Consider the following 13,668-nt stretch of genomic DNA (forward strand, 5'->3'; position numbering starts at 1 on the left):
AAGAGAAGAGAAGAGAAGAGAAGAGAAGAGAAGAGAAGAGAAGAGAAGGAAAGGGAAGGGAAGTGAAGGAAAATGAAGTGTGTTGCAAGGTGCTTAATGGGTAGAGATAGGCCCCTACTGGCAGGTGGAAAAGTATGTAATCACCTCAGAATATAGTTTTAAGAGCACCAAGAAAATAACTGACAAAACTAAATATATCTTTTGTGTCCTTTATCACAGCCTCTCTAAGCCACCCATAGAAATTTCTTACTGTGGATGAAGTAATCCATTCTCTAGGGGAAAAAAAGGAGCAAATTAGGACATATTGCCTGATTTAACGTTCTCAACAGCGCTGCAACGTCCATATTTTTCCCTATGTGTAACATGGGGAAGCCAAAGCACAGAAAGATTATGTACCTTGCCCAAAGGCATACACATGGTAATAAGTTGTGTGACCCGGAAACCATCAATGTTTCCTCTGAAAAAATGGGTGGGTGTGAAGATACAACAAAACTTACATCTCATGCCCAAGGAGAATGTACATGACTTTGTACAAGGAGAATGAATCATGCTCTAGAGAGTATGTATGTGTGTGGGAATGTGAATACAAGAAAGGAGATGCCAATTTAAAAGGGAGATAAGGATGGGACTCCCGGCTGGCTCAGGGTGGGTAAGCGTCCAACTCTTGATTTTGGCTCCGGTAATGATCTCATGGTGTGTGGGATCTAGCCCCACACTGGGATTGATCTCATGGTGTGTGGGATTCTCCCTCCCCTCTCTCTCTCTCTGCCCCTCCCCTACTCTCTCTTTCTCTCTCTCTCAAAATAAATAAATAAACTTGAAAAGGAAGATAATGTTAAATAGGAAGTTTTCTTTTCCTTAAAAGCTGATATGAATTTTCCTGGTGTCCCCACTCTGTTGTACTTCTTTTTTCGCTCAGAGCAGTGCTGTTCCTAAGAGGACCAGGGAAACCACACAAACTTCTGAGAGGCTTTTTTTAGGGTAGACGTGGAATGCCTTCCCCACCCTCACTATCTCCACTAAGCTCAAACCCCCTTTCTTAGTATATTTCTGTGGTCTCACTTCAGTAAGACATTCTTATATTCAAAATTTGTTGACCTCCCTCAACACATGTGAGCACCCATGTTCAGCACAGGAAGACAGTGATAAACTCCACTGTATTGTTTGGTCAGCCCACATTCCAGTCCTGGCTACCCGTCCCGCCCCTCCCCAGCGGCGTTCCCCAATTTCTTCTTGCAGAGAAGACAGCTGTTAGATATTTAGTTCCCAGAGTGGACAATCTTCCTCTCTCTCAAAATCAATTTTTAGGATCTCGTTACTGTGAATTTAATTCTATTCAATTTGTGGCCCGTTAAGGTGGTTATACATTGGCAGGTTTCTCCAGAATATGAAGGAGAGCCCATGTGGGGACCCAAAAAGGTGCAGGATATGGGCAGGTAGGTCCTATAGCCCACCCACAAAGCTGTCCTTTTAGGTCAAGATAAAACCAGCACATACTCCCCTCCATCCCAGCGGTACTGAGAAATGCCAGCACTGGCCGATTTCCCACTGGGCCCATAATTGCTGACCCAGCTGTCAGAGCTTGTTTTCTGAGAAAGACAGAGTTCTGGAGGCATACTCTGGCATATTTGATGGATGTTGGTAGCTTGTCAACAAACCAGCTAAAAAAAGGGCTCCACTGAATTAAAGATTCCAAGCTCAAATCCCCAAGTGAGCTGAGAAGGATGCTGGTGTGGGCCCAGGACACAGAGTCTGTTTTCTCATAGACACAGAAGCCCAAGCTCAAAGCTGACAGGAGACACCATCGATTCACCCTGAGACAATTAGTCCCACTCAGACTCTTTGGCTGTTCACAGCAAACATGATTTTCAATACAATCACAGGTTGAAGCTTATCTTATGATACATTATATAAGAAAAATGATTATTATTCAGACCATATGCTTGCACCGAGGACTTGGGGGCTTTGGCTAGCAATCCGCAAAGCACAAAGGTTTCCACAGTCGGCTTGCACTTACACAGATCCTCTACCAATCCCGACTTTGCCAGGCCTTATCAGAAGCTAATGATAACCTCAGATGAACTATGAAAGCAATGTCAGTTTCCAAAGTTAGCACTGACAATCCCTAAGAAGCGCTTTCCTCACAGAACTTCTGACATTTCTATGTACGATAGACAGCAGGGAAAGCACAGAATGGATCTCAAGAAGAAAACATAAAAAACAGCCAGAGTACCAAAAAAAAAACAAAAACAAACAAACAAAAAACTTTGAATTTCAACCCTAACTTTAGCAGATAGAATTTTTAGCTCTGACAGTCAGACTTGCCTTCTTAAAACGCCCAGGGATTTTTGGATATCTTACACATATAGACATCTCTGAACACACTTGAAGTTTGTAGCTCAACTGGACTGTTCAAGAGCTACGAAGAATTATACCCAAATAATGTACTCACTTTAAGGAATTCTATAAACAGTAGAGATGCTTTGGCTGTTTATTCTTAAGTCCACTGGCAGATCTTGGGCCTATTTTGTACTCTTTTTGGTCACTATGCTGAGCTATGAGATGCAGATGATTGAGACATGGGTCGTTCCATCCGGGGACACAGACACAGTGACACGAACACCCAGCAAATGTATCACTCTGGTGGAGTAGGAGGTGATAAAGGGAAGCATAATTACAGTCTGTTTAACTTTCAGCCCAAGTAGACATATGTGGGATGGAAGGGGAGCGTTGGACAACTAAACTGTTGTCACAACAGTATGGCCCAGGACTGGGTCACCCCAAGGAAAAAGGTACAGGGAAGACCACGGGAAGTGGCAGGTGACAGCCACTAAGGCGCGACAGGTTAACAGAAGGTTTTGTTAAAGGGGTACTGTTTCACAAATCTTATTCACAAGTCCCCAGAAGGAGGCATCAAGGCAAAGCCCAGTCCTGAGCAGGCAGCCTTTGGTGTGCAAATAACATAACACAGTTATGAACTGTCTGCTTGCCTTCCAGATCGCCAATAACCTTCAGCTGCAACGCACAAACGTTCCCCATGAAAGGGAGTTCGAACAATGAACGTCATTTAAGTAGGAGGGTCAACATTGGAGAAAACAGCTGTAATTTCCCACCATAAAACTAATGGGTATTTTTTTTCTTTTTCTTTTATTTTTTTACAGTTTATTTTTGAGAGACAGGGACAGTGTGAGTGGGATAGGGGCAGAGAGAGAGAGAGAGAGAGAGAGAATCCCAAGCAGTCTCCACACCACCGGCACCGAGCCTGAGGCGGGGCTCACACTCATGAAACCATGAGATTGTGCCCTGAGCCGCAGCCAAGAGTCGGACGCCAAACTGACTGAGCCGCCCAGGGGCCCTGGTATTTTTGTCTTAAAAAAGATTGACCATGGTTTCATTTGGTGGGAGAAACTGAATACCTCTTGTTAATGATTCTAGCTGAGTACCATCAGTGAAGAAGTCACTCCAGTGACCATTTCAACAGAGAGTAAATGTAACACAAACTATAGGGGGCAAGGCCTTGGCCTTTGTGAGGAAGCCCATGGCTGCGGAAAGTGGCTGATCTAACTGTCAGTCCATTTTGCCTCCTAAGGCTCCTTTAAAATCATACCCATTAGCATAAGGGTCACAGGAATCAGAGCCATACAGTCAGTCAAAGTACAGAGCAGGCAGACAAACATCAATTCATCAGGAAAAATGGTTAGCTGTGGATTTCCCCTCCTTTTCTGGCCTTACAAAACACCTCGCTTCCTTAACCCCACGTTTATAAGAATCTGTCAGCCTTTTTTATTTATTTTGGTTTTTTAATACTAATGTTTTATTTTTGAGAGAGAGAGAGAGAGAGAGCATGAGCAGGAGAGGAGGAGGAGAGGAAGAGAGAGAGAGAGAGAGAGAGAGAGAGAGAGAGAGAGAATCCAAAGCAGGCTCCAGGCTCTGAGCTGTCAGCACAGAGCCTGACGTGGGGCTCGAACGCCATGAACCAGAGATCACGACCTGTGCTGAAGTCAGATGCTTAACCGACTGAGCCACGCAGGCGCTCTGTGTCTGCTTTTTTTTTTTTTTTAAAGCTACTAAAACTCCTGAGTTCATATTGTCCTATATATTTCTATATCTCCAAAGCCTAGCAGAGAGGGGACTAGTGAGTCATGTGTGTTGCCTACTGAAGTAGTTTTAAGAACCTCAATCAATAATAACTGTTATTTCAGATTCATCAGAAATGCTGACCTATGAGAGAATACCACAGTGTTTTTTAGTTAATATGTTCTCACTGCACATGTACATGTATATTTGTCTCTTCATAGAAGAGTTTCTTTTTTTGTTATTCTTCTGTGAACTATGAGAAAAAAAGAGAAAAAAAAAAGGGAAGGGAAGAAGTTGACTAACTCAATTTTAAGACCCTTCTGGGCCCTGATTTCCTCATCAATAGACTGAAGAAATTGCAATGAGTGACTGTGGAGGTATTTCTGGCTATAAAATGCTATCTATGATTTCCAAAGCAGGATTCAAAGCTCACACTGGGGTCTCCAAGCCCTGAGGCCTGACTGCTGTCATCATGTCCTCTGCTCCTATAGGGTTTAAATAGCTACACACCTAGCCTCTTAAAGTCCCCTGTGATATGGACCTGAACATGCCAGAGATGAAATTTACAGTTTTGCAGCCTCTACCATGTATGACAAATGGCCCCAGATGATGGGAACAACAAAGAAGGCAGCTGAAGCTGGGATGACAAAGAGATTTATTTGGGGAAAGAGAATGTGACTTCAGCTCTGAGGCTGATCAAGTTTGGACGTCACCGCTTGGCAATAATTAACCAAGTAGGGGCAAAGTCTTTTTCTGTGTGGAAAGGAGGCAACTTAAGGTATACTAACACGGTTGTAAGTTTTAATGAGATTGGGAAGTGTGGCAGACCATGATGCCTTATCAGAATTTAGAATACTTTTTAGAATTAGCTTCCCATAGTGAAAGGAACTCAAATAGAAGCCCCAGACAGAAGTCCCCTTAACCTAAAGTCTCCAGATGGGCCTGATGAAGGTGTTGGAACCTTCCAGGAACTGGTATGTAAAAAAGTTCACCTTCTTCCTTTGAGGTGCAGGTGAAATGTGGTCCTGAATAAGCTGGGAAAAGAAAAATGGGGAGAAGTGTGGTGACCAGCTTAAATAACAGCCGAAGATAATGATGATCAGAGCTAACCCTTTCTCAAGGCTTATCTTATGCCAAACGCTGTTTCAACCAATTTGCCTATGTGAAACAAGCACCATTATTACCTGTGTTTTCCCTAAAAAGGAAGCTGCATCCACAGAAGACCCGAGATTGTCCAGGATTATACAACCAGTAGGTGAGAAAGCTCGCTTTGCATCTCTGGTGGTGGTGAGTATGCCCGCGTGTTAACGTGACTATATACGGCCTATAACAGTGTTTACATTTCATTTAAAATCCTTAAGATTTGCAATCACAGACATGAAAACGTAGACAGTGTAAACTAAGAATGAAATGACTCTCATAGCTAGGAGAGGAGCTTGAGGAAACGGTTTTAAACTCTGGCTCCATATGACCACCACCTAGGAACAGAAAAAAAAAAAAATGCTTATGCTGGGCTCTCTACCCAGTGATTATGACTTAGTATTTAGAAACAGAATATCCCCCAGGTGATTTTCATGGAGAGGTAGGTTTGAGAATGCAGGTAAGGGACAAAGAGGTAAGGAGCTACTGGACTGGGCAGTAGCCACACTCTGTTCCTGGACACCTTCCTATGCTCAGGAACTGAAGGTTGCTCACATGGGCTTTGGGAATAAACCAATAATATGGGTATCAGAAGGCTGAACAGAATGCTTTCCAGTAAGATTTTCCCATGTCATACGACTAAATGCTTTCAGACACATAGTAAAAAGCCCACGGATATAGGAACAGTACAGAACTGGGTTCAAAGCCTGTCTCAGAAGGCCACTGGCTGTGCCACTTTGAGGAAGTTGTTCATTCAACAAATTTAATAGCTATTAATTGAAATGAGCCTCTTTTTGCGCTATGAACTAGGTATGAAAGTAGATACGCTCCTTGATGTTATAGAGCCTGAAATAGTGAGATAGGTAGCTCACAATGAAATACACATTTAAATAGCTACTAGATATCTATATTGATCTATCTTTATTTCTCTCTTACTGTGTGTGTGTGTGTGTGTGTGTGTGTGTACATGTATTCATTCTATATGCTGAATGTTGTATCTCCCAAAAATTCGTATGCTGAAACCTACTCCCCAGTGTGATGGTATTTGGAGGTGGGCTTTGGGAAAGGAGACAAGATCAATGGGATTAATGTTCCTATGAAAGAGACTCACCGAGTTCCCTTGTCCCTTCTGCCAGGTAAGAACACCGTGAGAAGATGGAAATCTATGAAACAGGAAGTGAGCCCTCCCCAGACACCAAATTTGCTGTGTCTTGATCTTGGACTTTCCAACCTCCAAAACTGTGAGAAATAAATGTCTGCTGTTTATAAGCTACCCAGTCTATGGTTTTCTGTTATAACAACCCAAACAGACTGAGGCAGAGATCGATGTTTTGAAATAAAAGAATGGTATGTGTTAAGATAAAAAAAAAAAATGGAAGGGTAACTTTATTTGAATTGAGAATCAATTGGCACCTCTCTGAGAAAGTTATAATAACGCTGAGATAATTGAAGAGTTGAGCTAAAGGGGCACTTGGGTGGCTCAGTCGGTTAAGCATCTGACTTGAGCTCAGGTTATGATCTCATGGTTCGTGGGTTCAAGCCCTGTGTGGGGCTCTGTGCTGACAACTCAGAGCCTGGAGCCTGCTTCAGATTCAGTGTCTCCTTCTCTCTCTGCCCCTCCCCCACTCATGCTCGCTCTCTCTCTCTCTCTCTCTCTCTCAAAAATAAATAAAAATTAAAAAAAAAAAAAAAAGAGTTGACCTAAAGAAGGCAGAGGCGGTGCGGAGGGGGAGCCCTCCAGACAGAGTGATCAGCCCATTCAAGGGCCCTGAGATAGGAAGGAGGTAGCATGGCATGAGAGACCACAGAACAGAAGTCACTAGAGCTTGAGCCCAGGTAGGGAGGGACACCACAGAGCGGTGAAGCCAGTGAGGCAGGTGAAGGCCAGGTCCCCTGGTACCTGTTCTTCATGCACAGGGTGCACAGGGCTTTGGTTGTGTTACATGCAAGCAGAAGCTAGTGAAAAGTGTGCAGCAGGAAGGGGCTCAACTCTGTATTCTATGACAATCCTGCTGACTGTAGTGAAGATAATAGAAAAGAAGAAAAAGACAAAAAGAAAAAGAGTGAAAGTGGGTTGCTGAATTAAAAATCCAGGTGATACAAGAAGTAAATAAATGAGGCTGGTGACTGTGAGGATGAAAAGAAATGGGCATATTGCGGATGGATTGGGAAGTCATACCGATAGAACTTGTTGATGGATTTGCTATGGGAAATAAGGGAGAGGGCAGATTGAAAGAAAGTTTCCCACGGCTGATTTGGGCACCTGGTATTGTCTACTGAGATGAGGAGGTCCACAAGCAGAAGAAACTGAATGTGGTTGGAGGGTTGATTTTAAGAGTTCCCTTTGAGACATGTGAAATTTGAGCTATTTATGACATAATGAAATTGAGATATCAATCAGGCAAAAGCATATGTAGTTTTAGAGCTCAGAAGAGATATTTGGCTCAGGATGAAAATCACTTATCTAAAAGACACTTCATCTTTATATATTTCAGTCAGTCGGAAGGGCACCTCGGGAGTCATGTGTCCCACTCTAGATTTTGGCTCAGGCTGTGATCTGACAGTCCTAGGATGGAGTCCCATGTTGGGTTCTACACTGACGGTGCAGAGCCTACTTGGGATTCTCTCTCTCTCCCTCTGTCTGTCCCTCCCTTGCTCATGCTCTCCCTCTCTCTCAAAATAAATAAATAAACATTAAAAAAATAATAAATTTCAATCTGTCCTTGTACAGTACATAGGAGGAGTACTTCCTATTTAAAGACATGGGGGAAGGGAAGGAACAAAATAGTTACAATAGTTACAGAGAGGGAGGCAAACCATAAGAGACTCTGAAGTACAGAGAACAAATTGAGGGTTGATGGGTCGGGGGGGTCAGGAGGTGGGGAAAATGGGTGATGGGCATTGAGGAGGGCATTTGTTGGGATGAGCACTGGGTGTTGTAGGTAAGCGATGAATCACGGGAATCTATTCCTGAAGCCAAGAGCACAGTGTATACACTGTATATAGCTTGTTTGACAATAAATTGTATTAAGAAAGAAAGAAAAAAGAAAGAAAGAAAGAAAGAAAGAAAGAAAGAAAGAAAGAAAGAAAGATTGTCGAGGCTTGGAGTGTGTTGTACTGTAATGTGCATATTAAATGACAGTGGGGAAGGGGTATGTTGATGATGACAGTGGCATTTCTAATGGAAATCATAACTGAATGATGGAATAGTTGCCACCAATAGCAAAGATACTGGCTCCCTCTCCCAGACAGAGTTGCCATTAATCACAACGAAGAATGATGCTCCCCATTTCCCTATTTCTTCTTTTGTAATCTCTACAGGAGATGAATTATTTTTCCCAATTCTATACTGACATCTTTATTTCAAGTGTGCATCTTTACGCTACCAACTCAGTGATGTAGGAGGACCCACGTCCTTTATTTACTTGGGTCACCGCATGAACGTGTTTGGCCAAAAACTAATCAAACTGAAAACTGGTCAGAAAGAGAAAACATCCCCACAAAACTTAAAAACCCAGGCACCCCCAGTTGACAACAGTGGTGACACAAGAGGAAACATGGTAATGGAGGAGGTATTCAAGAACTCTTATGAGAACATAATGAGAATCTAGCAAGTGTGAATGCATACATGGAAGATGTGTCATAGCCATCACGAACTCAACACACAGCAAGAAGTGGTTATAACTTGTTCAGATTAGCTGTCAGCACGGTAAAATTATCTTCTTGGTTCACCAGGGAATTATTCACTTCATGAAATCATTCAGCAGAAGCAATCCGAAAAGAAGAACTTGGATTGTAGTCTTGGCAGAATGCCATGGAAGACCACATTGGATCCTACTCTTGGGCAGAGAGAGAGAGAGAGAGAACCGGAAGGAGGCAGAGAGCGGAGATCCCAGAGCCCATGACAGCAGAAGAAGCACCAGCAGAACGCATCTAAATCTGGGAGAGGCCCCTTCTCTGACAGAGGATGTGGTTGGTTAATGTTTCCCCAAAAAGCAACATGTCCTGGCAATACAGGGTGTTCCTCTATGGATACACACCTACTTTAGTACTAGTTGTCAGTTACTAAACACAAACTGTTTGCTACATACTCTGCTTTATGTTTATACACAGTAACTCAAAGGTGACACAGTAGTCTTTAAAGTAATTACCACTGTGATTTGAGGATGAGGAAACAAAAGACTCAAAGACGTCAGCAGGGTTTGCTGGAAGGTTCACATATTTAATAACAGGCCATTTGTTCACCCATTCCTATCTGAGCACACAAAGGGAATCTACTGCTCTGAACTTCATCATGACCATGGCAAAAAAGACAGCACTGGTAACATGAAAGCAGTGGGAATGTCAGTAAAATGAGACGGTCACTGCGGAATTAATAAAAGAGAATGAAGACAATCAAGAAGAAAAGATGTTAAAAACATAAATACTTAGGGAAAATGGAGATATGCTTTTACTTCTAGAGATTTTAAGACAGAATATACCAGAATAGCTTTAAGGAGGCTCCAAACACAAATCGATCTGGGAACTGCAACCACAGATAATCTCAATTATTCAATGAGAAAAAGTGTAAGGTATGAAAGACACCCATGTGGAAGGAAGATTCTCATAAGCTCATAATTTCATTACTTACAAAAGGCAAGAGAGGGACGCCTGTGTAGCTCAGTGGGTTAGGTGTCCGACTTCAGCTCAGGTCGTGATCTCACAGTCCGTGAGTTCAAGCCCCACGCCAGGTTCTGTGATGACAGCTCAGAGCCTGGAGCCTGCTTCGGATTCTGTGTCTCCCTCTCTCTCTCTGCCCCTCCCCCACTCACGCTCTGTCTCTATCAAAAAAATGAATAAATGTTAAAAAATAAAAATAAAAAGGTAAGGGAAAGGCCTTCATTAGAAGGAGTACTGCAATTTTTAAAAATGTAATAAACACGTTCAAAAATGAACAACGATGCCAGCATCTACATCTAAAAATTAATTGCACGTTAAATATTCACGGAATACACAGCAGCTGTCAGACACCAATCTAGGTCCCAGGTAGCTGAGAGGTACGACATGATTCCACCTTATAGAACAGATTGGTGACAGACTGGTGGGGAAGCCCCAGGTAACTTTAATTTAACAAGATGAAACCTAGAATTGAAACATAAAACCTAAAAGGGGGCCACATGGCAAGGTCTAGGAGGCAAAAAGATTTCAAAAGCAGATGATATCTGATCTGGCTGGTGAAGGGCAATCAAGAGAGAAAACCTAATGAAGGAGAAAGAGGATTTTTCAGAAAAAGGCAGCTGCAAGAATGAAAACATGCAATCTGGAGAGAAGCCCAGGTCTGTGCCGGGAACCGTGCATGTACACACAGCGGAAGCTGAATATGGGGATATGGCAAATGACAGGGGTGGAGAACTCTGAGCTCCGCCAAAGGCTGTGAGGAGCCCTTGAAGGGTGAGCCAGTTCTCCTTTCCAGAAGGTCCTGGAAGCACGGAGACGGCCACTACAGCTGCTGAAATGCTGGCTGAGATAAGAGGAGGGACAAATCAGAGGATCACGTGACTGGGGTCTGCAGAAGAAGTGTACAGGGCACGGGATTTTCAAGCCGGGTTTGGAGAAAGAAGAAAGAGGCTCAAAGAAAGCAAAAGGGAACAAAACAAGAGCCTCCAGCTGGGGCGGACTCTGCCATGTTGAGGGATGACTGGAAGACGCTGAAAGGCAGCCCGCTTTGACTCCTCCAACAAGGAGAGAGCTTTTCAAACTGGAAAGGCTAGACTTTATTAGGAAGGAAGTGAAGCCCAGGAGAGGTTAGAGAAGAGGAAAGGCTATCTCTTACTATAAATATCTTTCTTCCTGCAGGCTAGATGAAGTTTTTTAAGTTACTGTAGGGAAATGCAGGAGCAGAGAGAGACAAGTGGCTCTGTTTCCTACCTTCCTGCCCTTGCCTCTTGTGCACTAAGCAGCAAAATCCCGCAGCTCTACCCCAGTTTCCCCTCTGTGCTCACCCCTCCTGCTGCCTGGAGATCCCCTCTGCCGGGCAAGTCACTACTCAACATCTGAGACCTAGCTCAGGTGGCTGGTATCTCTGCAATCTTTCTGATACCAACAGTAGCACTGGCTTACTTTGTCCTCTTCCCCCTCCCCCCACCCCGGGTCCCCTTTGCGGATTCCTATGAGGCACACGCCATATTTTGTGGCAGATTTTTATTTACATGCTTGTTACACCCTCTCTGACTATCAGCAATGTCAATCATTTGACAAATACTGAAAGAATACCAAGAACCCAGCATTGCGATGGGCGTGGGGGTACTTGACAGGTGCAGTGACTGCCTTTTCAAAGCAGAGAGTCCAGTCGGGAGACATATGTCAAAGAAACAATTGAAGAATTAATTAATGAAATGCAATCATACAAAAGCGCTTCAAAGAAAAAAAACTCCAGGACTCATTAAAGTTCACAGAAAGGTCTTGTTTATTTCTTATATCCCTCAGGGCTTTGCATGATGCGTGGTGTATGTGATGTATCTTAATTGCTCAATAAAGTTGTCAACTGAAGGAATAAATGAGTGAATGAGTGAATGAATGAATGAATGAATGAATGAATATGCAGATATTTCCAAAACAGTTAAAACTTTAAGTCTTAAGAAATTATAGAACTGTAAGTTTTCCACCAATCTTTAGCAACATACTCAAATGGATTTTTGACAAAAAGGTTTATGAGCCCATGGTGTGGGGAGAAAAACAGTTCCCTAGAAACTACAATGGGTGTTATGAACAGCAAGTAATTTCAGGTGAATTACATGGTTGCCCATGCTGAGACTGGACTGATATATGTATCCATTCATTCCTAAATACCTATTTCTGCCTATTAGGTCCTGAGACTTAATAGACAAGGTGCCTACTCTCACGGCACTTACATTCTGGTGCAGGGCTTTGGAGAGGCAAACAACAAACAAGTAAACCAAAACAAACAAACAAGATTCTGTTTTGTGAGAGGAACCACGAAGAAAATAAAGGCACAGCATATAGCCAGGGGATAACAGCTGATACACAGGAAGTAGGGCAGGAGACTTTAGAAGGGCAATTAAAGTGGACTTCTCTGGGGGCACTTGGGTGGCTCAGTCAGTTAAGTGTCTGACTCTTGATTTCTGCTCAGGCTATGATCTCATGGTTCCTGAGACTGAGCCCCACATAGGGCTTTATGCCGACAGAGTGGAGCCTACTTTGGATTCTCTCTCTCTCTCTCTCTCTCTCTCTCTCTCTCTCTGCCCCTCTCCCACTCATGCACATGTGTTCTCTCCTTCTCTCTCTCTCAAAATAAATAAATAACATTTTAAGAAAAGTGGACTTCTCTAAAGAGGTGGCATCAGAATTGGAATTGCACTGGCTAAAGGAAGTAACTCTGTAAATTCTTGGAAAAGCTGGAAAAGCTGTTCTGTGCCTAGGGAACAGAAAGTGCAAAGGCCCTGTGGTAGAAAAAGCCTGGCATGTTCCAGGAACAGCAAGATGGCCTCTAAGGGCTGGAAGAACTAAAAGGAATTTGAAGAGGTTGGCAAGGAACCTCCAATAAGAAATTCTACTTGCTGGAAAGGAGTCTCAATTTTATTTTAAGTGAAGTATGCAATTCTCTATAATATTTATAAGAATCACTTTGGCTACTGCCTCCCAAATAGGTTTGGGGAGACTGGGGCATAGAGCAGGAACTCCAGCTGGAAGGTGATTTAAATACACTGGGGGAGAAGAGACAGAGGCTGCAGCTCTGCAAGGCAGAAACATGTGGATTCAGGGCACGTTTTGGAGGAGAGAGCTGATGCAGCTACTGTGAACTTAAATAAGTTGCACAGGAGTGCCAGTTATGGGAAAGGAGGACTCAAGACTGCTTTCTGGGCTTTTGCTCTAGCAGGTTAACAAACAGTGGTGCCATTTACTGAGTTTGGGGAGATGTGAACAGGTGTTTGAGGGAATGGTAATCAGGAGTTGTATTTCTGCTCTATTCAATTTAGACTTTCACGAGGACATACCTAGCATATTGCCTGTATAATTCTAGAAGTCAGGCCAGGAGATACAGATGTGAAGACGATCAGCGTATCCACAGTGTTTAAATTCATGGGACTCTGTAAATTCAGATGGGCTTGGGGTGTAGATGGAAAGAAGTTCTGAGACAGAGCCCTGAGATTGACACAGGTAGCTGGTGAGCCAGAAGGGAAAACCAGGTTTTTAAAAGGTAGAAATAGGTAACTGAACCAAATACTACTGAGAGGTTGAGTGAGGTGAGAAAAGGGAAGTGACCACTGGATTTGGTGATGTGGAGTTCTTCACTGGTGGTCTTTGCTGAAGTAGTTTCTGTGGGGTGTTTTGCATTAGATGATAGAGAGATAGAGAGATAGGTATGCAGATAGATAGATAGATAGATAGATAGATACAGAGACAAACAGATACAGATACAGATACAGATACAGATACAGATACAGATACAGA

General features: G+C 43.1%; 1 protein-coding gene and 1 long non-coding RNA gene across 2 annotated transcripts in view; one reads left to right on the forward strand and one right to left on the reverse strand.

Moving 5' to 3' along the window:
• Positions 1-13,668, reverse strand: part of CNTNAP5 (contactin associated protein family member 5) — a 777,640-nt gene that overhangs the window by 408,659 nt on the left and 355,313 nt on the right. The gene's annotated exons all lie outside the window — the stretch shown is intronic.
• LOC121030408 (uncharacterized) lies at positions 4,774-6,490 on the forward strand. The gene is made up of 3 exons (XR_005790184.1): positions 4,774-5,051; positions 5,281-5,361; positions 6,354-6,490. It is a non-coding gene; the product is annotated as an uncharacterized LOC121030408 (long non-coding RNA).

This window comes from Herpailurus yagouaroundi, unplaced genomic scaffold (genome assembly GCF_014898765.1).
Source record: "Herpailurus yagouaroundi ecotype Mexico unplaced genomic scaffold, PumYag 140, whole genome shotgun sequence".
NCBI lineage: Eukaryota > Metazoa > Chordata > Mammalia > Carnivora > Felidae > Herpailurus > Herpailurus yagouaroundi.